At 38.6% G+C, this 27,410-nt stretch overlaps 1 protein-coding gene and 1 long non-coding RNA gene across 7 annotated transcripts in view; both read right to left on the reverse strand.

Annotated features, from left to right (window-relative positions):
- Nucleotides 1-27,410, reverse strand: part of PTPRT (protein tyrosine phosphatase receptor type T) — a 1,130,568-nt gene that overhangs the window by 751,633 nt on the left and 351,525 nt on the right. The window lies entirely within an intron of this gene.
- Nucleotides 1,586-27,283, reverse strand: LOC129052243 (uncharacterized). Its single transcript, XR_008517192.1, has 3 exons — nucleotides 25,307-27,283; nucleotides 2,246-2,339; nucleotides 1,586-1,755 (listed from the first exon to the last, which is right to left on the reverse strand). It is a non-coding gene; the product is annotated as an uncharacterized LOC129052243 (long non-coding RNA).

Consider the following 27,410-nt stretch of genomic DNA (forward strand, 5'->3'; position numbering starts at 1 on the left):
TGAGCTTTATATTCTATTATATTCTTGAACTATGCTTTCTTTCCCTCATATCTTTTAGATAACCATTCTTGCATCTTTGACATTGAATCCTGCTATAGAGAAGTCTGAGGACAACTTGACTTTTTTTTTTCTCCTTGTGGAGGATATTCTTGTGTCTAGAAAACTGGGTAATTCTGTATTTATCCTAAGTTTTAATAGCTTAACTAGGGTATGTCTTGGTGTCTAGCATTCTGTACCAAATTTTCCTGGAATACATTGTCTCTTTATTATTATTTTACTACAATATGTAACATAAAATTTAGCATTTTAATTATTTTAAGTGTACAATTCGGCAGCATTAATTACTCTCACAATATTTTGGAACCATCACTATTATTTATTTCTAAAACTTTTTCATCATCTCAAAGAGAAATTTTGTAACCATTAAGTAATAACTCTTCATTCTCTCCTGCCCCAGTCCGGTAACCTCTAATCTACTTTCTATCTCTATGAATTTGCATACTCTAGATATTACTTATAAATGGAATCCTGTAGTCCAAAAATGAACAGTAACAATTTTTGGGAGGATATGGAGCAACTGGAATCCTTATACATTGCTGGTGAGTAGGTAAAATGGTGCAGCTGCTTGTAACACATTCTCTTTTGATCTGCACATTCAGTTATTTATTCGCTTCAGGATTTTTTTTTTTTCCAGAGGCAAAATAGCATCATTCTACTCTTTTGAATCCCAGTTCTGTTATATATACTAGATGTGTTGCCTTGGGCAAGTTACGTAACTATGTCTTAATTTCCTCATTTATAAATTGGGAATACTAATTGTATTGACCTCAAATTGTTGTGAAAAATTAATTCATGTAAACCTCTAAATAAATGTTTCATGCATAATCAACTCCAAAATAATTTGTTCTTGTTGTTATACTAAGCTACATTTTGTTATAATATATTTGAATAAATAAAAGGTTATATGTTTATACCTTTAGAGTATATATCTTTATGTCTATATCTATTGTAGAATAAATTGTTTTCTCCTTTAGCTTTCCTTATGTTAATATTCGGTTGACTACTTTCACCACTCTATTTCATCTGTATTCATGTGCTTGTTAAGACTTCACTCTACACTTTTTTTTCCAGCAATGTATATTCTATTTTGTTTTTGTATTGTTTCACCTTTTGCTGTCATTATTTATGGGCTCTTTAATCCTATTAATGCTATTTGGGGCCTCAATTTGTTTCCTTTTGTCCCTATTAATCTCATGCTGTCCATTTATTCCATTATCCTGAACCCTCGCTTTATTGACCTGGTGTTCATATCAAATTGTTCTATAGAGTGAAGCAATTGTGAATAATTTACCTCTGTTTCCGAAATGTTATTTTTTTTAGGTTAGAATCCTTGCTCTTGCATATTACAGCCCCCTGCTTGCTTGCATCCCTTCCTTCCTTTTTCTTCCTTCCTTCTTTGCCCCCTCCCTTCCTCTCTTCCTCCCTCCTCTTTTCCTTCTTTCCTTCCTTCTTTTCTCTTCCTCCCTTTATTTTTTTTAAAATTATTATTTGTGGTATGCTTTAATGTTGCCATGATATTTCTTACCTTCTTGTTCTGCCTAGGTGACTCTGCTCAGGTGGCTCCATCCTGACATGCCATTTGCTATGATATATAGCATACATGACACCTGACTTTCTTCCTACTGTATCAGGGAAGTTTGTTTTCCCCTTGAAGTTTGAAGATTGAGTATTCTTTATTCTGTCTGATTTCTGAGCCTAATGAAACAGTGAGAAGGAAGGAGAGAGCTCATCTAAGGTGATATTTGGTCATTCTTAGATCACTGGGCATCTGTTTCTTCTTTTTAGATTTTGTGAATATCTCATACTCAGATTCACTACATCTACTTGCAGGTATTTACTTTTCTGATGAGAAGGTAGTCCCTATTTTCATTTATCTTACTCAATTTAGAAGACAGTCCTGAAGATTTTGCTACCATTAGAGAAAGTTAACCTCCTCCATAACCCCCTTCCTTTGCTTTGTTTATACCCCTATCCCAGCCCCAAGCCATTTTTTCTTATTTCTTAATCAGACGAGAGAAAGGATAATGATACCCAGTAAACTTGATTTTCTCTAGATGTTTGGTATTAATGAGAAATCCCAGTACTATGTTATTAATATGCTTTTTGGTGGGTGGGGAAAAAGATTTAGAAGCCTAGCTATACTTCTCCACATCACTCTGTGTCTCCTGTTTCTTTCCATACTTACCAGTGTTTAAAACTTGCATTTGATAGTTTTCCTTCCCTTGTTTTGGTGTTGTGGTGAATTTTATTCATTTTTCTTGTATTCTTGTTTGCTCAATCTATTAGGTATTTGGCAAGAGGAATTCTGTAATTCAGTTTCTGCCAATGATCTTAACCCAAATATCTGAGTCACATTTTCCATAAGTAAGCTGGGATAATAATTATAATACTGAACTCATGAATTTTTTTAGAAGTACTAAGTTAGATAATATATGTAAATTGCTTTGCAAGCTCAAATTTTATATGAAGAATATGTTTTCAATAAATGTAGTTATGAATGAATGAGCTGTTATTACTCTGTAGTAATGAACTTAGTTATCTAATTTATAGGATTATAAAATGTTAGCACTTAAATCAGTCCTAGGAATCACGTAGCACATTCCATTTATTTTATAAAGGAAGCAAATGTCATGACTGCCATCTTTAGTGCCACGTTTCATCAGGAGGTGGGTGACACAAGAATTCTGTGGTTATAATTGATGGCAAGCATGTCATTCACAAGAATTCTCCTTGCAAATAAACTTCATGTGTTAGAAGAAATATTTTTATTCACTTCTCAGAAGGAAGGTTTTTTCAATCAGAAGGCCCCTGTTTTGCTGAACACCAACATTAGTTTAAACATGCAAGTTCGTGGGAAGAACCCAGAAGCAAAACCTAATTGCCTTCCATAACAGAGGGGAAAAAAATACAACAGAAGAGAGAAAAGACATAGAACAAGCTAGACCAAATGCTGAGTAAGAAAAATGAAGAGTTAAGTAAAAGCAATGGGGGTACAGATGAGAATGAACATCGAAAAAAGATGGTCTGATATCAATTTTCAGTTGTTTCCTCTGAAAGGTATACTTTCTCCATCTCACACAAGGAATATTTAGTAAAGTTTATACTATTCACTGATGTTTTTGTAGTAGGTTTTTGAAAGGCGTAGTCCTGAATTCATTTAGATCTTAGTAAAGACCAAGCAGACATAGCATGTTCATTTGCAGAAGCTAAAGAGTATGGGATCTACTGAATTATTTATGTTGGTCAATTGTGTCCTCTTACGTTCAGACACAGCACTGGGGTAGGCGATAGAGTGTGGTAGAGGGCTGAGCTGAAGGAGCTTAGCATTTGTCAGATGACTGACTGAAGAGATGAATTTAAAGCTAAAGGGATTGCCAACACCAAGGATGGAGGCAAAGCTCAAGCCATGGTGAAAATCAGAGGTTCTGATACATGGCAAAGGAAACCAGTAGCAAAGTAAGTTTACAACATTTGCTTCAGCACAACAAGGAAACATTTTTTCTGCCAGGTCAAACTTAGAAGTTGTCATCTGCTTCCTAACACATCTTAGGAGGTTCATCTAAGCCTGATATTAAGATAAAATTAAAAAGGGTACAAAAATAAATATTTTCAGTCAAAAAGAGCAAAATGATCACTGATATTTATCTTCTAGGGCCTCTTTGAAATGATCATAAGTGGATTTTTAAAAGTGTTTAAGCTCACAGAAACAATTAGGGCAAGAGAGAGGCTGAGTTGACAGGGCTTCTCATCAACCACTTTGGATCCTGGGGAGAAATGTCACCATAACTTCAAATTTTTAAGAGTGATCTTTAGTCAAAAATTGTATACCCAGCAAAACTATCAAATAAATTAGACCCAGACATTTTGACCCACACGAGACTATCTACTTACTCTTTCTTGGGAAATTATATGAGAATGTAGTCCTGTTTGAACAGAAAACTTTTTTTTTTCTCTTTTTTTCATTTCATTTTAATATCAGAGTTATGAACATCTACAAAAATGAGTCTGGAGGAAACTTTCAGGCTGGGAAGCTGGCACACACACAAAAATCTTCTTTCTTGGGCTGAAGCCAGTAATACTAACTGTGAAAAGCCACCTCATCTCAGAGGACAGCCATGATTAATATTCAGTGAAGATTTGAACAGTAGGACAGGTGGCTCCGGAAGTGAGTAAGATCTCTCATGAAATAAGAGAAGTTGATAGTTCAGATGCTATGATAAAAGTAAATAGTGGGGTGTAAGTAAAAGAGAGAATCCATTCAACCTTAAAGGTAGGAGCATTCTCCTTTGAGAGGTAGAAAAGATATGCTTGAGTCCAGCAGAAAAGGAAATATGATCCTAGCACATGATTTGGTTTTGCAATGAAACAATTTACACAGTAAGAATAATGGAAGAGCTATGTATCCACTTTCAACTTTTAGAATCATTAAACTGACTGATATGGTTTGGCTCTGTGTCCCCACCCAAATCTCATCTTGAATTGCAATCCCTACATGTAGAAGGAGGGACCTGTAATCTCCACGTAGAGGAAGGGAGGTGACTGGATCAGAGGGAGGTTCCCCCCATGCTGTTCTCATGATAGTGAGTGAATTCTCATGAGATGTGATGGTTTTAAAAGTGGCAGTTTTTTCCTGTGCACTCACACTCCCTCATGCCGCCCTGGTAAGAAGGTGCCTGCTTCCCCCTCGCCTTCTGCCATGATTGTAAGTTTCCTGAGGCCTCCTAGCCATGCTCCCTGTTAAGCCTGTGGAACTTGAGTCAATTAAACCTCTTTCCTTTATAATTACCTAGCCTCAGGGAAGTTCTTTATAGCAGTGTGAAAATGAGCTAATACACTAACCAATCATGAAAGGCAAGAATCGTTATAGAGAAAAGCCTAAAAATTACCAACCTTGGCCACGAAAGCGTAAAAACAAGGATGACAATGTCAAAGACAGAGGTGACTGGGAGAAGGGGAGATCAACAATGTCCTCCTCACCCTACCCAGAAGACCCTGATGGTTCCTAGAACAAGAAGCAGAGGCTGAAGTAAACTATAGCATCTGAATTTGCAAAGATTACCAGTGGTAGACATAAAAAGTAAACATTTACTATAACAGAAGGTAGAAAGTGATTTAAAAGGGCAATTCCTCATTTTTCTTAGCAGAAAGCCAGTAGACAATATATTAAGTTAATAAGTCAAGAAAAGCACTTCAAGTAAACTACTTACACATGTAGAAATAACCACCAAAGAAGCAAAAATAGAAATGGATGACCTGTGAGGGCGGGATCTGAAAGGCAGAGAAGCCAAACAGCATATGGTGGTTTTTAAACATGAACCCTTCTGAGTTATTTGACATCTTAATCATGTTTGGTTTTCTTTTTTTTTTTGGTTTAACAGATCTTTGAAAATGAAATTGAACATAAAACTATAGAACAATCTCACCTATCAATGTGTACACAATAATACTCCCTGAATTAAATTAAATTGTGATATGAAAAAGAAATATATGTATATTCAGGGACAATATGCTTATTCTAGGAAAGGAAAGACTGTTTGAAAATATAAAATGCCTTTTGTTATGATTTCAGCAGGACGAAGTGAGAAAAACAATCTCTAATCTATTGTTGCGGAAGAGGCTTTTGGTAAAATCTTTTCAATATTTTTGGCTTTAAGAAAGTCAGTATTTTATGCTGGAGCCAGGGAGGCTGGAGGGCTTGATCCCAAGTCTTGTTCCCATAGCCCAACATACCGGCTGTGGCAGTCTGAGGCCAGCGTGCCTCTTCAGGCCTAACCCTGACCTATCCTTCCTCATTGGGCAGGGCTTCCCTGCAGAAACTTCAGTAACTCCATCCAGAGGCTCAAGGACAGAATTCAGATCCCCCTGGACCTGAGCCCCAGCAGGAGGGGCGGCCACAGTTTCTAGGGACTAGCAGACTTAGCCTCTCTTCCTGGTAGCTCTGAGGAATCCAGGCAGCCCAGACAAGTAGGTTTCCCTCCAGCAAAGCACACCCTCTCCACCAAGGGACAAAGTGTTTCATTAAATGGGTCCTGCTCTCCATGCCACCCAACTGGGTGAGCCCCTCCAACAGGGGTTGTCAGATACCCTATGCAGGAGCAACCCTACTGGCATCAGGCTGGTGCCCCTTGAGGTCAGAGGCCCCAGAAGAAGGAACAGGCACCCATCTTTGCTGCTCTCCAGCCTCCTTTAGTGACATCTCCAGGCACAGGAGCAAATCAGATGAATAGGTCCTGAAGTGAACCCCCAGCAAACTGCAGAAGCCCTACTGAAGAGGGCCCTGACTATTGAAATAAAAATAAACAAGCAGAAAATGACAACAACAGCATCAACAACAACAGCAACAACAACAAAAAGACCCCAACAAAAACCCCATCCAAGGGTCAGCAGCCTCATAAACAAAAACTAAACAAACTGCTGAAAACACAAAAGGCCAGAGTGCCTCTCCTCCTCCAAATGACTGCAACGTCATTCCATCACAAGCATAAAACTGGATGGAGGATCAGACAGAAGAATTGACAGAAGTAGGCCTCAGAAGATGGGTAATGAAAAACTACGTTCTAACCCAATGCAAATAAGCTAAGAACCTTGATAAAAGCTTAGGGGAATTGCTAAATAGAATACCCAGTTTAGAGAGGAACATAAAGGACCTGATGGAGCTGAAAAACATAGCACAAGAACTTTGTGAAGCATACACGAGTATCAACAGCCAAATTGACCAAGAGGAAGAAAGGATACCAGAGTTTGAAGATCACCTTACTGAAATAAGACAGGCAGACAAGAATAGAGGAAAAAGGAAAGAGAAGGAATGAACAAAGCCTCCAAGAAATATGGGGCTTCATAAAAAGACTGAACCTATGATTGACTGGAGTACCAGAAGGAGATGGGGAGAATGGAAACAAGCTGGAAAACACACTTCAGGATATTATCCAGGAGAACTGCTCCAACCTAGCAAGACACGCCAACATACAAATTCAGGAAATACAAAGAAACCATTAAGATACTCTTCAAGAAGATCAACCCCAAGACACATAGTCATCAGATTCTCCAAGGTCAAAATGAAGGAAAAACTGTTAAGGGCAGACAGAGAGAAAGGCCAGGTCACCTACAAAGGGAAGCCCATTAGACTAACAGTGGACCTCTCAGCAGAAACTCTACAGGCCAGAAGAGATGGGTGGCCAATATTCAACATTCTTAAAGAAAAGAATTTTCAACTCAGAATTTCATATGCAGCCAAACTCATCTTGATAAGTAAAGGAGATATAAAATCCTTCCCAGACAAGCAAATGCTGAGGGATTTTGTTACCACCAGGCCTACCATCCAAGAGATCCTGAAAGAAGCACTGAATGTGGAATGGAAAAACAGGTACTAGCCACTGCAAAAACATACTAAAATATAAAGACCAATGAAACTATGAAGTAACTGCATCAACTAGTGTGCAAAATAACCAAATAGCATCATGATGACAGGATCAAATTCACACATAACAATATTAACCTTAAATGTAAATGAGCTGAATGCCCCAATTAAAAGACACAGACTGGCAAAATGGATAAGGAGTCAAGAGGCACTGGTGTGCTGTATTGAGGAGACCCAACCTACACACAAAGAAACACATGGGCTCAAAATAATGAGATGGAGGAAAATCTAGGCAAATGGAAAGCAAAAAAAAAATAATAATAATTTAAAAAAAATTAGAGGTGGCAGTCCTAGTCTCTGATAAAAAAGACTTTAAACAAAGATCAAAAAAAGACAAAGACAGGCATTACATAATGGTAAAGGGAGCAATTCAACAAGAAGAGCTAACTATTCTAAATATATATGCACCCAATACAGGAGCACCCAGATTCATAAAACAATCTTAGAGACCTACAAAGAGACTCAGATTCCCACACAATAATAGTGGGAGACTTTAACACCTCACTGTCAATATTAGACAGATCGATGAGACAGAAAATTAACAAGGATATTCAGGACTTGAACTCAGCTCTGGATCAAGTGGACCTAGTAGACATCTACAGAATCCTCTACACCAAAATCAACAGAATATGCATTCTTCTCAGTGCCACGTGGCACTTATGCTAAAATCAATGAAATAATTGGAAATGAAACACTCCTTAGCAAATGCAAAATAACTAAAATGATAACAAACAGTCTCTCAGACCACAGTGCAATCAAATTAGAACTGAGGATTAAGAAACTCACTGAAAACCACACAATTACATGGAAATTGAACAACCTGCTCCTGAATGACTCCTGAGTAAATAATGAAATTAAGGCAGAAATCAAGAAGTTCTTGGAAACCAATGAGAACAAGGAGACAGCATGCCAGAACCTCTGGGACACAGCTAAAGCAGTGTTAAGAGGGAAATTTATAGCACTAAATGCCCACATCAGAATGCTAGGAAGATATCAAATTGACATCCTAACATCACAATTAAAAGACCTAGAAAGGCAAGAACAAACTAATCCAAAAGCTAGCAGAAGACAAGAAATAACTAAGATCAGAGAAGAATTCAAGGAGATAGAGACATAAAAAAATCTCCAAAAAATCAACAATCCAGGAGACGGTTTTTCAAAAAAATTAACAAAATACATCACTAGTTAGACTAATAAGAAGAGAAAGAAGAATCAAATAGACACAATAAAAAATGATAAAGGGGATATTACCACTGATCCCACAGACATACAAACTGCCATCAGAGAATACTATAAAAACCTCACATAAATAAACTAGAAAATCTAGAAGAAATTGATAAATTCCCAGAAGCATACACTCAACCAAGACTAAACCAGGAAAAAGTCAAAACCCTGAATGGACCAATAACAAGTTCTGAAATTGAGGCAGTAATTAATGGGCTACCAACCAAAAAAGGCTCAGGAACAGACAGATTCACAGCTGAACTCTACCTGAAATGCAAACAGGAGCTGGTACCATTCCTTCTGAAACTATTCCAAACAATTGAAAAGGAGGGACGCCTCCCTAACTAATTTTATGAAGCCAACATCATCGTGATACCAAAACCAGGAAGACACAACAAAAAAGGAAACTTCAAGCCAATATCCCTGATGAACATCAATGTGAAAATCCTCAATAAAATACTGGCAAACCAAATCCAGCAGCACATCAAACTTGATCCACCATGATCAAGTTGGCTTCATCCCTGAGATACAAGGCTGGTTCAACATACACAAGTCAATAAATGTAATCCATCACATAAACAGAACCAAAGACAAAAACCACATGATTATCTCAATAGATGCAGAAACGGCCTTTGATAAAATTCAACATCGCTTCTTGTTAAAAACTCTCAGTAACCTTGGTATTGATGGAACATATCTCAAAATAATAAGAGCCATTTATGACAAACCCACAGCCAATATCATATTGAACGGGCAAAAGCTGGAAGCATTCCCTTTGAAAACTGGTACAAGACAAGGATGCCTCCTCTCACCACTCCTATTCAACATAGTATTGGAAGTTCTGGCCAGGGTAATCAGGCAAGAGGAAGAAATAAAGGGTATTAAAATAGGAAGACAGGAAGTCAAGTTGCCTCTGTTTGCAGACAACATGATTTTATGTATAGAAAACCCCACCATCTCAGCCACAAAACTCCTTGAACTGATAAGCAACTTCAGCAAAGTCTCAGGATACAAAAGCAATGTGCAAATATCACAAGCATTCCTTTACACCAACAATAGGCAAGCAGAGAGCCAAATCATGAATGAACTCCCATTCACAATTGCAACAAAGATAATAAAACACCTAGGAATACAGCTAACAAGGGATGTGAAGGATCTCTTCAAGAAGAATTACAAACCACTTCTCAATGAAATAAGAGAGGACACAAACAAATGGAAAAACAGTCCATCCTCATGGATAGGAAGAATCAATACCGTGAAAATGGCCATAATGCCCAAAGTAATTTACAGATTCAACACTGTTCCCATCAAACTACCATTGACATTACTCACAGAATTAGAAAAATACAATTTTAAATTTCATATGGAATCAAAAAAGACCCCAAGACAATCTTAACCAAACAAAACAAAGCTGGAGGCATCACACTACCTGACTTTAAACTATACTACAAGGGTACAGCAACCAAAACAGCACGGTACTTGTACCAAAACAGATATACAGACCAATGGAACAGAACAGAGGCCTAAGAAATAACACCACACATCTACAACCATCTGATCTTCAACAAACCTCACAAAAACAAGCAATGGGGAAAGGATATCCCATTCAGTAAATGGTGCTGGGAAAATTGCCTAGCCAAATGCAGAAAACAGAAACTGGATCACTTCCTTACACCTTATACAAAAATTAACTCAAGATAGATTAAAGATTTAAATGTAAAACCCAAAACCATAAAAACCTTAGAAGAAAACCTAGGCAATACCATTCAGGACATAGGCATGGGCAAAGACTTCATGACAAAAATGCCAAAAGCAATTGCAACAAAGGCCAAAATTGACAAATGGGATCTAACTAAACTAAAGAGCTCCTGCACAGCAAAAGAAACTAGCAACAGAGTGAACAGGCAACCTACAGAATGGGAGAAAATTTTTGCAATCTACCCATCTGACAAAGGTCTAATATCCACAATTTACAAGGAACTTAAACATATTTACAAGAAAAAAACAACCCATCAAAAAGTGGGCAAAGGATATGAACAGACACTTCTCAAAAGAAGACATTAACACGCCAACAAACATGAATAAAAGCTCAACATCACTGCTCATCAGAGAAATGCAAATCAAAGCCATAATGAGATACCATCTCATGCCAGTCAGAATGGTGATTATTAAAAAGTCAGAAAACAACAGATGCTGGTGAGACTGTGGAGAAATATAAATGATTTTACACTGTTGGTAGGAATGTAACAACCATTGTTGAAAACAGTATGGTGATTCCTCAAGGATCTAGAACCAGAAATACCATTTGACCCAGCAATCCCATTACTGGGTATATACCCAGAGGAACACAAATCATTCTACTATAAAGACACATGCACATGTATGTTTAGTGCAGCACTATTTACAATAGCAAAGACATGGAGCCAACCCAAATCCCCATCAATGATAGACTGGATAAAGAAAATGTGGTACATATATACCATGGAATACTATGCAGCCATAAAAAGGAATGAGATCATGTGCTTTGCAGGGACATGGATGAAGCTGGAAGCCAGCATCCTCAGCAAACTAACACAGGAACAGAAAACCAAACACCGCACGTTCTCACTTATAAGTGGGAGTTGAACACTGAGAATACATGGACACACAGAGGGGAATAACACACACCAGGGCCTGTTGAAGGGTGGCAGGGTGAGGCGAGGGAACTTAGAGGATGGGTCAATAGGTACAGCAAACCACAATGGCACACATATACTCATGTAACAAACCTGCATGTTGTGCACATATATCCCATTTCTTCCTTTTCTTAGAATAAACAAAATGTAAAAATTAAATTTAAAAAAAGAACTTTATTACTCACATCCTCCTCAAAAAAAGTCAGTATTTTAGATGTAGAAGAATACTATATTAGAATAACAGTGCCCATCTGAAGCCAAAGACAACATCATATATAGGAGTCAAACACTGAAGCCATTTCTATTAAATTCAGGAATGAAACAAGGTTATACTTACATTATTCAATATTGATTTGCAAACTCTAAGCAATAAAATTAAAAGGGAAGAGAGAGAAGGAAGAAGTTAGAAAGAAATTTTTTATAGTAATAGAAAAGCAAGAGATAAAATTACCATTATTTGCCTGATGATATGATTGAATACCTAAAAAAACACAAGCATCAACTCAAAAACTTGCATTACTGATTAAAAAAAAAAGTTCAGTAAGATGAGTGGTTAAAAAACAAATAGATGAAACACAACAGCTTTCTTATACAGCATCAATAACCACTTGGAAGCTCTGACAAGAAATAAATTAAATCACATGGTAGCAAATATCTAGGAATCAACTTAAACAGAGATATGAGAGGTCCAGATGAAGAAACCCATAAAACTTTACTGAGGGATATAAAAGAATCCTTGAAAATGTGAAGATACAGGTAACGATTCTGAGTCTGAAGACTCAATAAAGTCAAGATGGAAATTATTACAAAAATAATTTGAGCAATATTTGCAATTCAAATAAAACCCAAGAGGAGTTTTCTGGAACTTGGCAAAATCATTCTAAAGATCATTTGAAAGGAGACACAAAGAGTCTCTCCCTCTTTTGTTTTTTTTCATAAAGTGTAACTAGAAGAGAATGTCCTATTAAGAATTAAATACCTAGTAAAGCCACAATAATTAAAAGAGTGTTGTACTGACATAAAAACAGACAGGCTAATGACAACAAGAAGAAAGAACATCAATAGACCATATATGTGAATGCATTTGATGAGAACAGTCCCACTTTTAATGAGGGGAGAAAGGCTAAACTATTAATTCATGGTTCTGGAATACTGATTAACTATAGTATTTGAAAAACAATGGACTTAGATTCCATTCACATGGTGAATGAAAACTTAATTAACTAGCTAATTAATTAATTCATAACTATAAAGAGTTGAACATGAAGAAGAATAAAAAAATCAAATCATTAAAATCTAGAAAAATATAAGAGAATATTTATCTCATTTGGGAATAGGGAAATAACTTTTGAAGTTCAAAAGCAAAAGAAGATATAAAGTTTTCTATAATGGACAACATAAAAATTAAAACTATTCATCAGAGGCATCAAAAATTCTGAAAGCAAATAAAAACTGAAAAAATGTAAGTACCAGGTAAAGAATAATATCCTTTCTCCATAAAAAAGCTTATAATATACATATATGGAAAATATAAAAATGTTTATGAACAGTTAATTCACAGAGGATGAAACATAAAATATATTTGGCTATATAATAAGGAAAAACCAGGTCAATAGGATGCAGTGTCATTTCTCATCAAATAAGCAAAGAATTTGAAACAGTGATAATTCCTAATATTAGCAAATAGTCAATGAGTAATTACTTGATGCTTGGACTACGAGTTGTCTCAATGATTTTCTGAGGAGCAATTTGATAATATGTATCACATTATCAAGTTGTGAATCATATAACACAATATGAATCACATATCACATTAAAATGCCCACACCGCCAATTGAATAATCCCAATCTAGAAGACATAATGAGAAATCGTAACAAAGATTTAGGTGAAAAATCTCACAACAGTATTACTGTACTGAAAGACTGAAAGCAATTTCAATGCCCAAGTGTAAGGACATAATTAAATAAGTAATAATACAGCAATATGATATAATTTAATTGATATAAAAGTCCAAGCATTCAAGAATATTTAATGACATAAAAATGTTAATGATAGAATTCTAAATGAGAAAAAAAAGCCATATAACAGGACTTATAGCTTGCACCTAATTTTGTAAAATATATATATACATTTAGCAAATGTATGAGCATATGCATACACATGTGTGTATATAAATAGTAATCTACATATAGAAAAATGATTTGAGAAGAGTTCAACTTTCAATTAAACATCACAAAGTAAACACACGCATTAACCTCCATTTTTTTCCAAATGCACCAAAATGACAGTGTAGGAATTAAAAAGACATAAACAAACCCATATATACCAAGAGAATGGGGAAAAGAGTGACAGCAATTGAGAGATGCAAACATTTTGGAAGAAGAAAAATGGCTGGACAAATGGTAACTGATTAAGCAGAGCAGTGAAAACTGAAGCCCATATGTCCATCAGGTAAGAAAGCAGAATACAACCAATTTAACCCATTGAGTACCAAAAGGACTCAGAAATGGGGCAACCAGATTATTCTAATGGCAGGAACAGCTAGGACTGAAAACAAAATTACCTGAAAATCTGTATAAGAAATGTTAAGACAACCACCCACAAAACCCCCTTTGACATCTGCCATGCGACCAGATGCCAGTCCCTTCTCAATCCCTATATAAGACTGAAAATGTAGTTACTACAACATAACAAGCAGAGAGGACATAGCTTCAAGGATTCTGTGGCCAGCTGAGAGAGGGTAAGGCACCAGGCAAAACCAGGGGTGATCCACTGAAACCAACATACTGAGTGAAGACAGCATCCCCCAATTAGCTCTGAGTACCCACAGCCAGGTTACACATATTTCCCATGCCTTCATGAATGCAAGAAGGCTTATCTTTGGAAAAATTTACCAGATGAAGAGGAAAAGGCCTTAGCCCTGAACATTCCAATGTTCATCCATAAAAATCCAGTTTACTGTCTTATTTCCACATAGTCAAACCTGTCAGTGAACAAAGCCCCTCCCATGCAATACATACACTCAACATTTTAGTGCCAATCTCTTAAATATGAATGGATATCCAATGATGATGACTATTTGAGTTAAATCTCTAACACGAACAGAAGAGACCAAAACAAACAGGGAGGGGAAAAGTGCAGGTAGAAAACAAAAGATAAGTGCTTTTCAGCCTTTTGGCTAAGATCAAATGTAGTATCTCTTCTTAGTTTCATATGCAGAGCAGTGACACAATAAAGCAACCACACAAACAAGCTGGCATGATAACCAACAACAAAATGGCAAGATCAAATTCACACATATCAATATTAACTTTGAATGTAAATGGGCTAAATGTTCCACTTAAAAGGCACAGGGTAGTAAGCTGGATAAAAAAGCAAGACCAAATGGTATGCTGTCTTCAAGAGACCCATCTCACATGCAATGAATGGCACACATAAGCTCAAAATAAAGGGATGAGGAAAATCTGCCAAGCAAATAGAAATTAGAAAAAGCAGGGGTTGCAACCCTAATTTCAGACAATACAGACTTTATCTAGCCAAAGATCAAAAAAGACAAGGAAGACCATTACATAATTGTAAAGGATTCAATTGAAAAAGAAGACCTAACCTAACCCTAAATATATACACACCCAACACAGGAGCACCTAGATCCATGAACTAAGTTCTTAGAGACCCACAGGGAAATTTCAATTTCACACAATAATAGTGGGAGACTCCCCACTGAGAGTATCAGACAGATCATTGAGGCAGAAAATTAACAAAATTATTTAGGACTTGAACTCGACATTGGACCAGATGGATCTGATAGACCTCTACAGAACTCTCTACCCCAAAACAACAGAATATACATTCTTCTCATCACCACATGGCACATACTCTAAAAGTGAACACAATATGACATAAAACAATCCTCAGAAAATGCAAAAGAACCACAATCATTCCAAACACACTCTTAGATCACAGTGCAATAAAAATAGAAGTCAACACTAAAAACATTCCTCAAAACCATGCAATTTCATGAAAATTAAACAATATGCCCCTGAATGAGTTTTGGATACAAAAATGAAATTAAGGCAGACATCAAGAAGTTGTTTGAAACTAAGGAGAACAAAGATACAACATACCAGAATCTCTGGGATACAGCTAAGGCAGTGTTAAGAGGGAAATCTATAGCACTAAATGCCCTTATGTGGTTTGGCTGTGTCCCCACCCAAATCTCATTGTGAATTGTAGTTCTCATAATTCCCACATGTCATGGGAGGGACCTGGTGGGAGGTAATTAAATCATGGTGGTGGTTACCTGCATGCTGCCATTCTGATAATAGTGTGTGAGTTCTCAAGAGATCTGATGGTTTTAAAGGAGATGGTCCCCCTTTTTCTTGGCACTTCTCCTTACTGTCACCATTTGAAAAAGGACGTTTGCTTCCCCTTCCGCCATTATTACAAGTTTCCTGAGGCATCCCCAGCCATGCTGAATGGTGAGTCAACTAAACATCTTTGCTTTATAAATTACCCAGTCTCTTGTATGTCTTTATCAGCAGTGTGAGAATGGACTAATACAGTAATTTGATACCGGTAGAGTAGGGTGCTGCTATAAGGATATCCAAAAATGTGGAAGCTACTTTGGAACTGGGTAACAGGCAGAGATTGGAACAGTTTGGAGGATTTAGAAGATGACAGGAAAATCTGGGAAAGTGTAGAATATCCTAGAGACTTGTTGAATTACTTTGACCAGAATGCTGATAGTCATATGAACAATGAAGTCCAGGTTGAGATGGTCTCAGACGGAGATGAGGAACTTGTTGGGAACTGGAGCAAACATGACTTTTGTTATGCTTTAGCAAAGAGACTGGTGGCATTTTGCCCCTGCCCTAGAGATGTGTGGAACTTTGAAACTGAGAGAGATAATTTAGGGTATCTGGTAGAAAAAATTTCTAAGTGGCAAAGCATTCAAGAGGAAGCAGAAAACAAAAATTTCTAAAATTTGCAGCTGACAATGCAATAGAAAAGAAAAACCCATTTTCTGGGGAGAAATTCCAGCCTGCTGCAGAAATTTGCATTAGTAATGAGGAGCCCAATGTTAATCACCAAGACAAGGGGGAAAATGTCTCCAGGGCATGTGAAAGACCTTCACAGTAGCCCCTCCCCCAGAGGACTAGGAAGAAAAATGGCTTTGTGGGCCAGGCCCAGGGACCCCTGCTGTGGGCAGCCTAGGAACTTTGTGTCCTGAATCCCAGCCACTCCAGTCACGGCTAAAATGGGCCAAGGTACAGCTCAGGCTATGGCTTAAGAGGGTGCAAGTCCTGTGCCCTGGCAGCTTCCATGTGGTGTTGAGCCTGAGGGTGCACAGAAGTTAAGAACTGAGACTTGGAAATCTCCACCTAGATTTCAAAGGATATATGGAAACACCTGGATGTCCAGGTAGAAGTTTGCTGCAGTAGTGGAGCCCTCATAGAGAACCTCTGCTAGGACAGTGCAGAAGGGAAATGTGGGGTTAGAGTCTCTGCACAGAGTCTCCACTGGGGCACTACCTAGTGGAGCTGTGAGAAGAGGGCCACAGTCCTCCAGACCCCAGAATGTTAGATCCACTGACAGCTTGCACCATGTGCCTGGAAAAAATCACAGGCACTCCACACAAGCCCATGAAAGCAGCCAGGAGGGGGGCTATACCATGCAAAGCCATAGGGACCAAGCTGCCCAAGGACATGGGAGCCCATCTCTTCCATCAGCGTGACCTGTATGTGAGACACGGATTCAAAGTAGATTATTTTGGAGCTTTAAGATTTAATTACTGCCTGATTCGATTTTAGATTTGCATGGGGCCTGTAGCCCCTTTGTTTTGGCCAATGTCTCCCATTTGGAATGGGTGTATTTACCCAATGCCTGTACCTCCACTGTATCTGGGAAGTAACTAATTTCCTTTTGATTTTACAGGCTCATAGGTGGAAGGGACTCACCTCATCTCAGACAAGACTCTGGACTTGGACAATTGAGTTAATGCTGGAATGAGATAAGACTTTGGGGGACTGTTAGAAGGGCATGATTGGCCAGGCGCAGTGGCTCACACCAGTAATCCCAGCACTTTGAGAGGCCAAGGTGGGTGGATCACCTGAGGTCAGGAGTTCAAAACCAGCCTGACCAACATGGTGAAACCCCATCTCTACTAAAAATACAAAATTAGCTGGTTGTGGTGGCACATGCCTGTAATCAGAGCTGAACTGAAGGAAATGGAGGCATGAAAAACATTCAAAAGATCAATGAATCCCGGAGTTGGTTTTGTGAAAAAGTTAATAAAATAGACTAATAAATAAATAAGAAAAGAGAGTAGATCCAAATAAATCCAATTAGAAATGACAGAGGGGATATTACCATTGACTCCACAGAAATAAAAATTATCCTTAGAAACTACCATGAACACCTCTATGCCCACAAACTAGAAAACCTAGAAGAGATGAACACATTTGTGGACATATACACCCTCCAAAGACTGAACCAGGAAGAAGTTTATTCCCGAACAGACCAATAATGAGCTCTGAAATTGAATTGGTAATAAATAGTCTACCAATCAAAACAAGCCCAGGACCAGATGGATTCACAGCTGAATACTACCAGATGTACAATGAAGATCTGGTACCCTTCCTAATGAAACTATTCCAAAAAATTGAGGAGGATAGATTCCTCCCCAACTCATTCCATGAGACCAACATCATCCTGATACAAAAACCTGGCAGAGACACAACAAAAAAAGAAACTTCAGGCCAATATCCTTGAAGAATATTAATGCAAAAATTCTCAACAAAATACTTGCAAACCAGATCCAGCAACACATCACAAACTAATCTACCATGATCAAGTTGGCTTCATTGCAAGGATGCAAGTGGTTGGTTCAACATGTGCAAATCAATAAACGTGATTCATCACATAAACAGAACTAAAGACAAAAGCCACATGATTATCTCTATAGATGCAGACGAGGCTTTCAATAAAATTCAATATCCCTTCATGTTAAAAACTTTCAATACACTAGGTATTCAAAGAACATATCTCAAAATAGTAAGAGCCATCTATGACAAACACACAGCCAACGTCATATGGAATGGGGAAAAGCTGGAAGCATTCCCATGAAAACCAGTACACGACAGGGATGCTCTTTCTCACCACTCCTATTCAACATAGCATTGGAAGCCCTGACCAAAGCAATAAGCCAAGAGGAAGAAATAAAGGGCATCCAAACAGTAAGATAGGAAGTCAAACTCCCCCTGTTTGCATACAACATGATTTTATATCTACATAAATCAGGATACCAAATCAGTGTATGAAAATCACTAGCATTTCTATATACCAACAGCCAAGCTGAGTGCCAAATCAGAAGCACAATACCATTCACAATTGCCACAAAAAGAATAAAATACCTAGGAATACAGCTAACCAGGGAGGTGAAAGATCTCTACAATGAGAATTATGAAACATTGCTCGAATAAATCAGAGATGAAACAAACAAATGGAAAAACATTCCATGCTCATGATAGGAAGAATTAAATCATTAAAATGGCCATACTGCCAAAAGCAACCTACAGAATCTATCAAACTACCAGTAATGTTCTTCACAGAACTAGAAAAATCTATTTTAAAATTCATATGGAACCAAAAGGGCCTGAATAGCAAAGGCAATTCTAAGCAAAAACAACAAAGCTGGAGGTATCATATTAGCTGACTTCAAACCATACTACAGGGCTATAGTAAATAAAACAGCATGGTATAGGTACCAAAACAGATATATAGACCAATGAAATGTAATAGAAAGCCCAGAAGTAAGGCCCCACACCTATGACCATCTGATTTTGACAAGGCTGATAAAAACAAGCAATGGGGAAAGGACTCCCTGTTCAATAAATGATACTGGGATAACTGGCTAGCCATATATAGAAGATTGAAACTGGACCATTTCCTTACACCCTATACAAAAAATCAACTCAAGATGGATTAAAGACTTAAATGTAAAGCCCCAAACTATAAAAAGCCTAGAAGACAACCTAGGCATAGGAACATTCTGTACATAGGAACAGCAAAGATTTCATGACAAAGATACCAAAAGTGATTGCAATAAAAGCAAAAATGGAGAAATGGGATCTAATTAAACTTAAGAGCTTCTGCATAGCAAAATAAACTATCAACAGAGTAAACAGACAACCTACATAATGGGAGAAAATGTTGGCAAACTATGCATCTGACAACAGTCTAATATCCAGCATCTATAAGGAACTTAAACACATTTACTAGAAAAAAACGATCCCATTAGAAAGTGGGCAAAGGACATGAACAGACACTTCAAAAGAAGACATACATGCATCCAACAAGCATATGAAGAAAAACTCATTATCACTGATCATTAGAGAAATGATGCAAATCAAAACCACAATGAGATACCATCTCACACCAGTAAGAATGGCTATTACTAAAAGTCAAAAAAATAACAGATGCTGGCAAGGTTGCAGAGAAAAGGGAATGCTTGCACACCATCGGTGAGAGTGTAAATTAGTTCAGCCATTTTGGAAAACAATGTGGTGATTCCTCAAAGAGCTAAAAAGAGAACTATCATTCAACCCAGCAACCCCATTACTGGGTATACACCCAAAGGAATATAAATCATTCTACCATAAAGACACATGCACATGAATGTTCATGGCAGCACTATTCACAATAGCAAAGATATGAAATCAACCTAAGTGCCCTAGATTGGATGAAGAAAATGTGGTACATATACACCATGGAATACAATGTAGCCATAAAAATGAATGAGATCATGTCTTGCAGGAATATGGATGGGGCTGTATTCTAAGCAAACTAATGCAGGAACAGAAAACCAAACACCACATGTTCTCACTTATAAGTGGGAGCTAAATGATGAGAACACATGGACACAAAGAGGAGAACAACAGGCCCTGTGGCTTACTTGAGGGTGGAGAGTGAGAGGAGGGAGAGGATCAGAAAAAATTAACTATTGGGTACTGAGCTTAGGACCTGGGTAACAAAATAATCTGTAAAACAAACCCCACAACACGAATTTTCCTATATAACAAACCTGCACATGTACTCCTGAAACTAAAAGCTAAAAAAAAAGACATTTTGAAGAGCATTTTTTAATGTAGAGAGAAGAGATTTTATCCAAGAAAAAGATGCTGTAAAAAAGGATCATTCCAAGAACCAAGATAACTATCAGATGTTAAAACTATACAAGCATAAATAAAAATTGCAATAGATGGCATAGAAGATGAAGTTGAGGATATTGTCCAGAATACAGAATGAAAGAAAAAAAAAGAAGGAAAAGAAAATAAAAAAACAAGAAAATTGAGTATTAGCTTAGGTAATCCAAAAGCCAACTAATAGGATTTGTTTAAAAAAAAAAAAAAAAAAAAAAAAAAAGGCCAGGCATGGTGCCTCACACCTGTAATCTCAGCACTTTGGGAGGGAGAGGTAGGAGGATTGTTTGAGCCCAGGAGTTTGAGACCAGCCTGGGCAATATAAAACTGTGTCTCTACAAAAATATTAAAAATTTAGCCAAGTGTATGTAGTCCCAGCTACTCAGGAGGCTGAGGTGGGAGGATTGCTTGAACACAGGAGGCAGAGGTTGCAGTCAGCCTTGGCTGCACCACTACACTCCAGCCTGGACAACACAGCGAGACCCTGTGCCAAAGAAAGAAAAAAATATACAAGAGAAAACTGAGAATATGTTATCAAAGAAATGATTTAAGAATAATTTCTAGAACTGAAGATAACAAAGTTGTAAATTGAAATAGTAACTAAATAGTCATGCAGTATGACATAAAAAAAAACCTAAAGTCATTATGAAACCTCAAAACACTGAAATTAAAAGAAAAAAAAAACTTGGCCAAGCATGAAGTTTCATGCTTGTAAATGCCAACACTATGAGAGGCTGAAACAAGAGGATCGCCTGAGCCCAAGAGTTTGAGAGCAGCCTGGATAACATAGCGAGACCCCATCTCTGACAAAATAAATAAATAAATAAAATAAATAAAGTGGGGCACGTGCCTGTAGTCTCAGCTACTCAGAAGGCTGAGGCAGGAGGATGGATTGATGGAGCCCAGGAGCTCAAGGCTGCAGTGAGCTATGATCACATCTCCGCACTCCACGCTAGATGACAAAGCAAGGCCCCATCTCGTTTAGCGAGGCCCCATCTCGTTTAAAGAAGAAAAAAAGACTAAACATTTACAAGATAAAAACATACATATGTCTCATATAAAAGATAAGGAATCAGAATGGCACTGGACTTCTCAATATTGTGAAGGGAAATCAGAAGACAACATAGCCAACATCTGTGAAATTTTGAGGGATTGACAAAGTTAGAAAAATAATTCAGTGGATAAAGGACAGGCTTTTCAAAAAATAGTACCTGAACAATTAGACATTCACATGTGGGGGGAAAAAAGGAGGAACCTTGACCTATACCTCTCACTATATGTAAAAGTTGACTCAAAATGGAACATAAACCTAAACATAAAATATAAAATCAAAAACAGGAAGAAATCTTTGTGGCCTTGGATTAGGCTAAAAATTGTTAGATAAGACACGTTTTAGTGTCATCATCCATAAAAGTAAAAAATTGATGTTAGACTTCATCGAAATTAAAATATTTTGCTCTGTAAAAGACACTGGTAAGAGAATAAAAAGACAAGCCATAGGCTGGAAAAAAAATTAAAAATCACAGATCTGACAAAATGCTTATATTCAGATATATAAAGAACTCTCAAAGCTTAATAACAGCTCAATTTTTTAAATGGGCAAAAAATTTGAGCAAACACATTACTAAAGAAGATGTACAGAAAGCAAATAAGAATATGAAAACATGTTCAACATCATTACTCATTAGGGGAATTCAAATTAAAATCACAATAAGACACGACTGCACGGTTTTTCAGGGTAGCTAAAATTTAAAACAAAGGGAAAAAAGGAAAAAAAATGCTAACTGCAGGTGAGGGTGTGGAACAAATGGAATCCTCACATATTGCTCATGAGTACACAAAATGGTACAACCATTTTGAAAAACAGATTGACAGTTTCTTATGAAGTCAAATATACATTTATCATACAGCTCAGAAATCTTAGTATTTACTGAAAAGAAATAAAAACTTGTATTGAGACAAAAACCTGTATGCTGACGTTTATAGTGGATTTATTCATAATCACCAAACATCTGAAACAATGCAAATGTTCTCCAGGTTGTGGGATATGATGAGGTTTCTCTTCAAATAATCTGATAAATCTTTTATTCTTTAATTCATAGTACCCCCCACCCTTTTTCCTTTTCCTAGATGTTAATTTCTTTGGAGGGCTGAATCTCTTCTGTATGTACTAGAGTAATGGATGTATGATTCTATACATTTGTCTAAACCCATAAAACTATATATGTGTACCAAAAGGAGGGAAATTTACTCCATGTCAATTAAAAAAATAATTCTGAGAAAAAATTATAGCCTACCAGAACTCTATACCCAGCCAAACTGTCAATCAAATGTAAGGATAACATAAAATGATTATCTGCTAGATAAGATATTTAAATTATTTTTTACCTTCAAATATAACTTTTCTCAGGAAGCTCCTATATACCATGCTCTAATAGAATGAGAAAGTAAACCCCACACAAAAAAAGAACTCATGGGACCTAGAAAAAGGAGAGAGGTAGCAGGAAATTCCAAAAGAAGTGATGTCTCTGGGATCTAAAGAGAACACAGGTCATATTAAACTAGGAAGTTGGAGGCCTCTAGGCATGTAAATTCAAGGAGAGAGAACAATGAAATCAATAGATATTCTGAAGAGTTTAGACACACAGAGATGAGATTAACACTTCTGAGGGGGAGTTGGAAGCACTTTAAGGAAAACAAAATAATAAAACAAGGCAGGTATTATCTCTATGACTGAGGAAATGAGGAAAGAGAGGTAATCACAATATGAGGGGACTTCAAAAGGAAGTTTGGGAAGGTTTGTAAGTGAGGACGTACAAGGAAGCTTCCAGAGAACTCAACAGATAGATGATATTCAAATGAAATAGAAAAGGACTAGCAGAATGCCTATTTTATTTGGAAACGCAGTATTAAATGCATGGAGAAAGAGCAGCAAAAGAAGCTGAGTCTGGTTGCCTCAGCGGGGGCAGAGAATGAGAGGGGAAGGGCTACTGCTGTTCACTCAAGGCTTTGTAGCATACATTACTTTTAAAACTGTTCTAGACAAGAACTTTTTTTCATCAAAAAATAAGAAAAAAGAGAATGAATGATACCAAATTATTAACAGCAATTATTTTTGGTTATTATTGGGTTTATAGGTAATTTTCATTTTATTCTTTACAATTCCCTGTATTTCCTCAATTTTCTATCTTAATAATCAACAGGGAGCAGAATGAGAGAGACACAGACAGAGAGAGTTATTAAGAGCAGAAAATACTTCTCCCTTCTCTTAAATCAGGCAAAGCAAATAGATATCCATGTCTTATTATGAAGACAGTCTGCATTTAGAAAGTGGGGATTTCAGGGCACAGAGTAAAGGTTTCTATGAGATAGCACGTTGGGAAGGAGACTACCTCGGTGCCTGGCATGAAGAAGGAGTTTGGATGATGCAAACCCCTCTGTTTGCCCCGGTCTAATTTTTCCATTGGTAACATGAGGGCTTGGGGTCAGCCACCTCTCCCTAGCTCTAGAATTTGACTCCAAGAATCTGTATCCACCTCAGATGCCTGTAATCAAGGCACCTGCCAGGAACAGGTTACCCTAGCCTCCTGCTGCCCAGGCCTAGGTGCCAGGAGCCCCTCCTCTGCCTGCGTCCCAAATAGGGCCAGGCATGTTCCCACCCCCAGACCCTCCGTCCACTGCAGTACATTTCTGGGAGTTTCTTTGTTCTCTCAACTGCCCACCTCCCAAGAGACAAGTCCCTGAAACCAGGTATAAATGGCTGCTGGGACTTCAGTGCCACCACCTGGTCTGTGTACTTCCAGCTGTTGAATAAATGGCAACCCTTGGACATTTCTATTTCCTGCAAAGCCCTCCCAGATTAGAAGCTGATCCTCATGACTCTTTACAAGCTTGGCAATGCAGAACCAAGCAGAGCATTTGAATATGAAAAGAAAGGCCAGGTCTTGAAATTCAAGTCTCTGAGCTCTAAGACCTGGCCCGCAGGCCAACACCTGGTTTCTAGAGCTGCAAGTCAGAAACAGCAACAAAACACAAGGGGATGAGCCGAGGTTTGGAACCAAACAGCCCTGGGTTTGAATCCTTAATCGGCCACTGAATTCCTGGCACTGGCTGAGACACGTTTTGGTAGATTTCTCATCCATAAAACTGGAACAACAAGGCCTACTTTCTATCTAAAATAATTAGCAAATAATTAGATGACAAGAAGTCGTGTTTATTGGGCACTTGCTATGTAACGGCACTGTGCTAAGTATTTTATGTTCACTGTTCATTTAATCCTCAGAAATTAACTATTATGTGCTACCATCCTCATATCAAAAATAAGGAAATTGAGGTACAGAAAGATTAACGTGTCCAGTGTGGCTCAGCAAGGAAGCACCAGAGTTGGGATTGAACCCTAGCAGTCTGAAGCCAGACTTAACTGCAGCACTGCATGGTTTCCCTAATGACAGGCACTTCTTGAGGGTGGACAGTAACCAGCCCTGTCTCCTTCTCCCTGCCCATATCATAGATGGGAGAACAAGGCCCAAAGCAGGGACATGGGTGTCCCACAGTCATACAGGAGCTAGGGGTGGGCCCTGGATTCAGCTCCAGTTCTTTCCTCATGCCAGCAGCCACTGGAGCCCACAGAGGCCCATCCGGAGGACCCTTGGATCCTCACTGTGAGTGGGCCCAGCACCTTGCTGCCTCAGACAACCCACAACCCCTGACACTCACAGGTCCCCTTCACCTTGTTCTGATGTGGGCATGGTCTTCTGCTGGGAAAGCAAGTATCTGGCCTCTACCATCCCTCAGCACACTTACCAGGCCATCATCCTATTGTGACACCTGCCGTAGTCCACACCCCTTGAGAGCTCATCTTCCATGGTGACCAAGAGCACCATCCACGCCCTGCCATCAAAGGGGAGGGAAGGACCAATCTCAGGCCCCTGGATCCAGCCAGGCCTGCTGCAGTCCAGTCTGCTCAAACAGCTCATGCCTACCAAGGCAAGTGATTTGTTTCCTTGGTAGCATTTAACACTCACTACATTAACAGTATGTATTTATTCAGGGACCATATCTGAGTTGTCCATTACTGGGTCCTCAGAGCCTATTCCAGTGCTTAGCAACAAAGAGCCCAGTTGCTACGTGCAGTATAGAGTACAGAGGCCAAAGGGAAACAAAAGTCCAGTAAAGAGTGACTGCGAGGAGAGAGATGATGGTATCCTGGTGGCAAAGGAGAAAACTGAATAACTTCAGCAGACATTTAGGAGGAAAACAGGATAGGATTGGGGACTGAGGGAAAGAGGGGTCAAAGGTGGCTCTTGGTGTTCACATTTGCACCCTAGACAGATGTCCATCTGTCCTCTCGGAGAAGTAAGAGGGAAAAATGAACACATTTTCCAATCTGGGTGGCAGCTTTGGAGCACCAGGTCCCCATGTAAACTGTTTTGTTTGTTTGTTTGGTTTGTTTGTTGAGACGGAGTTTTGCTCTTGTCGAGCAGGTTGGAGTGCAGTAGCACGATCTTGGCTCACTGCAACCTCTGCCTCCTGGGTTCAAGCGATTCTCCTGCCTCAGCCTCCCGAGTAGCTGGGATTACAAGTGCCCGCCACCACACCCTGCTGTTTTTGTATTTTTAGTAGAGACAGGGTTTCGCCATATTGGCCAGGCTTGTCTGGAACTCCTGACCTCATGGGATCCATCCACCTCAGCCTCCCAAAGTGCTGGGATTACAGATGTGAGTCACTGCACTCAGCCCAAAAACTGTTGATAAAATGAAACCACAGATAAAAAGCCAGTCTGTTGCCTAAGGACAAACCATATTATGAGCCCTTGCCCCTCTCAGTACCCTTTTAATCAGAGGCTCCAGACTGAGCTAGCCAGGCTGGAATGGGGATCTGGGAAGCTGGAGATTTCTTTCCTGAGATCAATGAAACACTGGACATCAGAGGACCAGTTGGGAATCCCTGTATTGTATGGGCTTCTGACCAAAGGGTCTACACCATGACCTTGCTCTGTGATCCCATCATTATCTTGGGATATCTGGGCTGCAACCAATGGGCCACTGGACAGAGGAGAGGATCAGAAGGGCTGGGATATAAAAACAAATCACGTTCCTTCCCTGATTTTAAACCTGATATGGGTGCCCACTTCTCTGTGGAAGGTATCTCCCTCATGGCAGGGAATCCAAATTCCAATACAAATTGGTGCCAACCTCCCTTTCCCATTTTTTCACCAATGTCTAGTATAGTGGCCATCATTGGCTGCCCGCCCAGCCATGTCCCCTGCTCATCCTGCCTAGGGGAACCTTTGGGGAGTCCTTGCCCCCTTTATATAGGAATCCGTGCTTGGGCTTGGGATGATGAGACTTCAGGCTCCTACACCTTTGGTCCCCAGGGTTGGTCCAGGAAACAGGCCTCATGTATCTCCTATCACTGCTTGCCATTGGCTACTTTAAGTATCTGTCTCCCCTGCTGGACTATGAGCTCCTAGAGGCCAGGGCTCAATGTGATCCCTTTCTGGGCTCTGCAGGAGGGATGTGTTGGGCAGAAGAAAGGCCCAGGTGCTGGAGGTAGGCTCTTCTTGCATGTCTCGTGGGGACTTCCATCTCACACGGCCTCCCTGGTTGCCCATTAGCCTTTCCCACCTTGGGCAGGATTCTGATCCATGGCTTTCTTTAGTCTCAGAGCAAAAAGCTCTCTCAATGTCACTCTGAAGCTCGGGCACACTTACTCTGTGTTCACTCTGTTTTTTTAAAAAAAAAAAAAAAAAAAAAAAGGCGCCCTTCACATGATCTAGCTCTCAGGCAAATTGGAAAAAAAGAGAAGAAAAGAAAAAGCCTTAATTAAAAGAA

The sequence above is a fragment of the Pongo abelii genome, chromosome 21, assembly GCF_028885655.2.
Source record: "Pongo abelii isolate AG06213 chromosome 21, NHGRI_mPonAbe1-v2.0_pri, whole genome shotgun sequence".
In the NCBI taxonomy this organism is placed as follows: Eukaryota; Metazoa; Chordata; class Mammalia; order Primates; family Hominidae; genus Pongo; species Pongo abelii.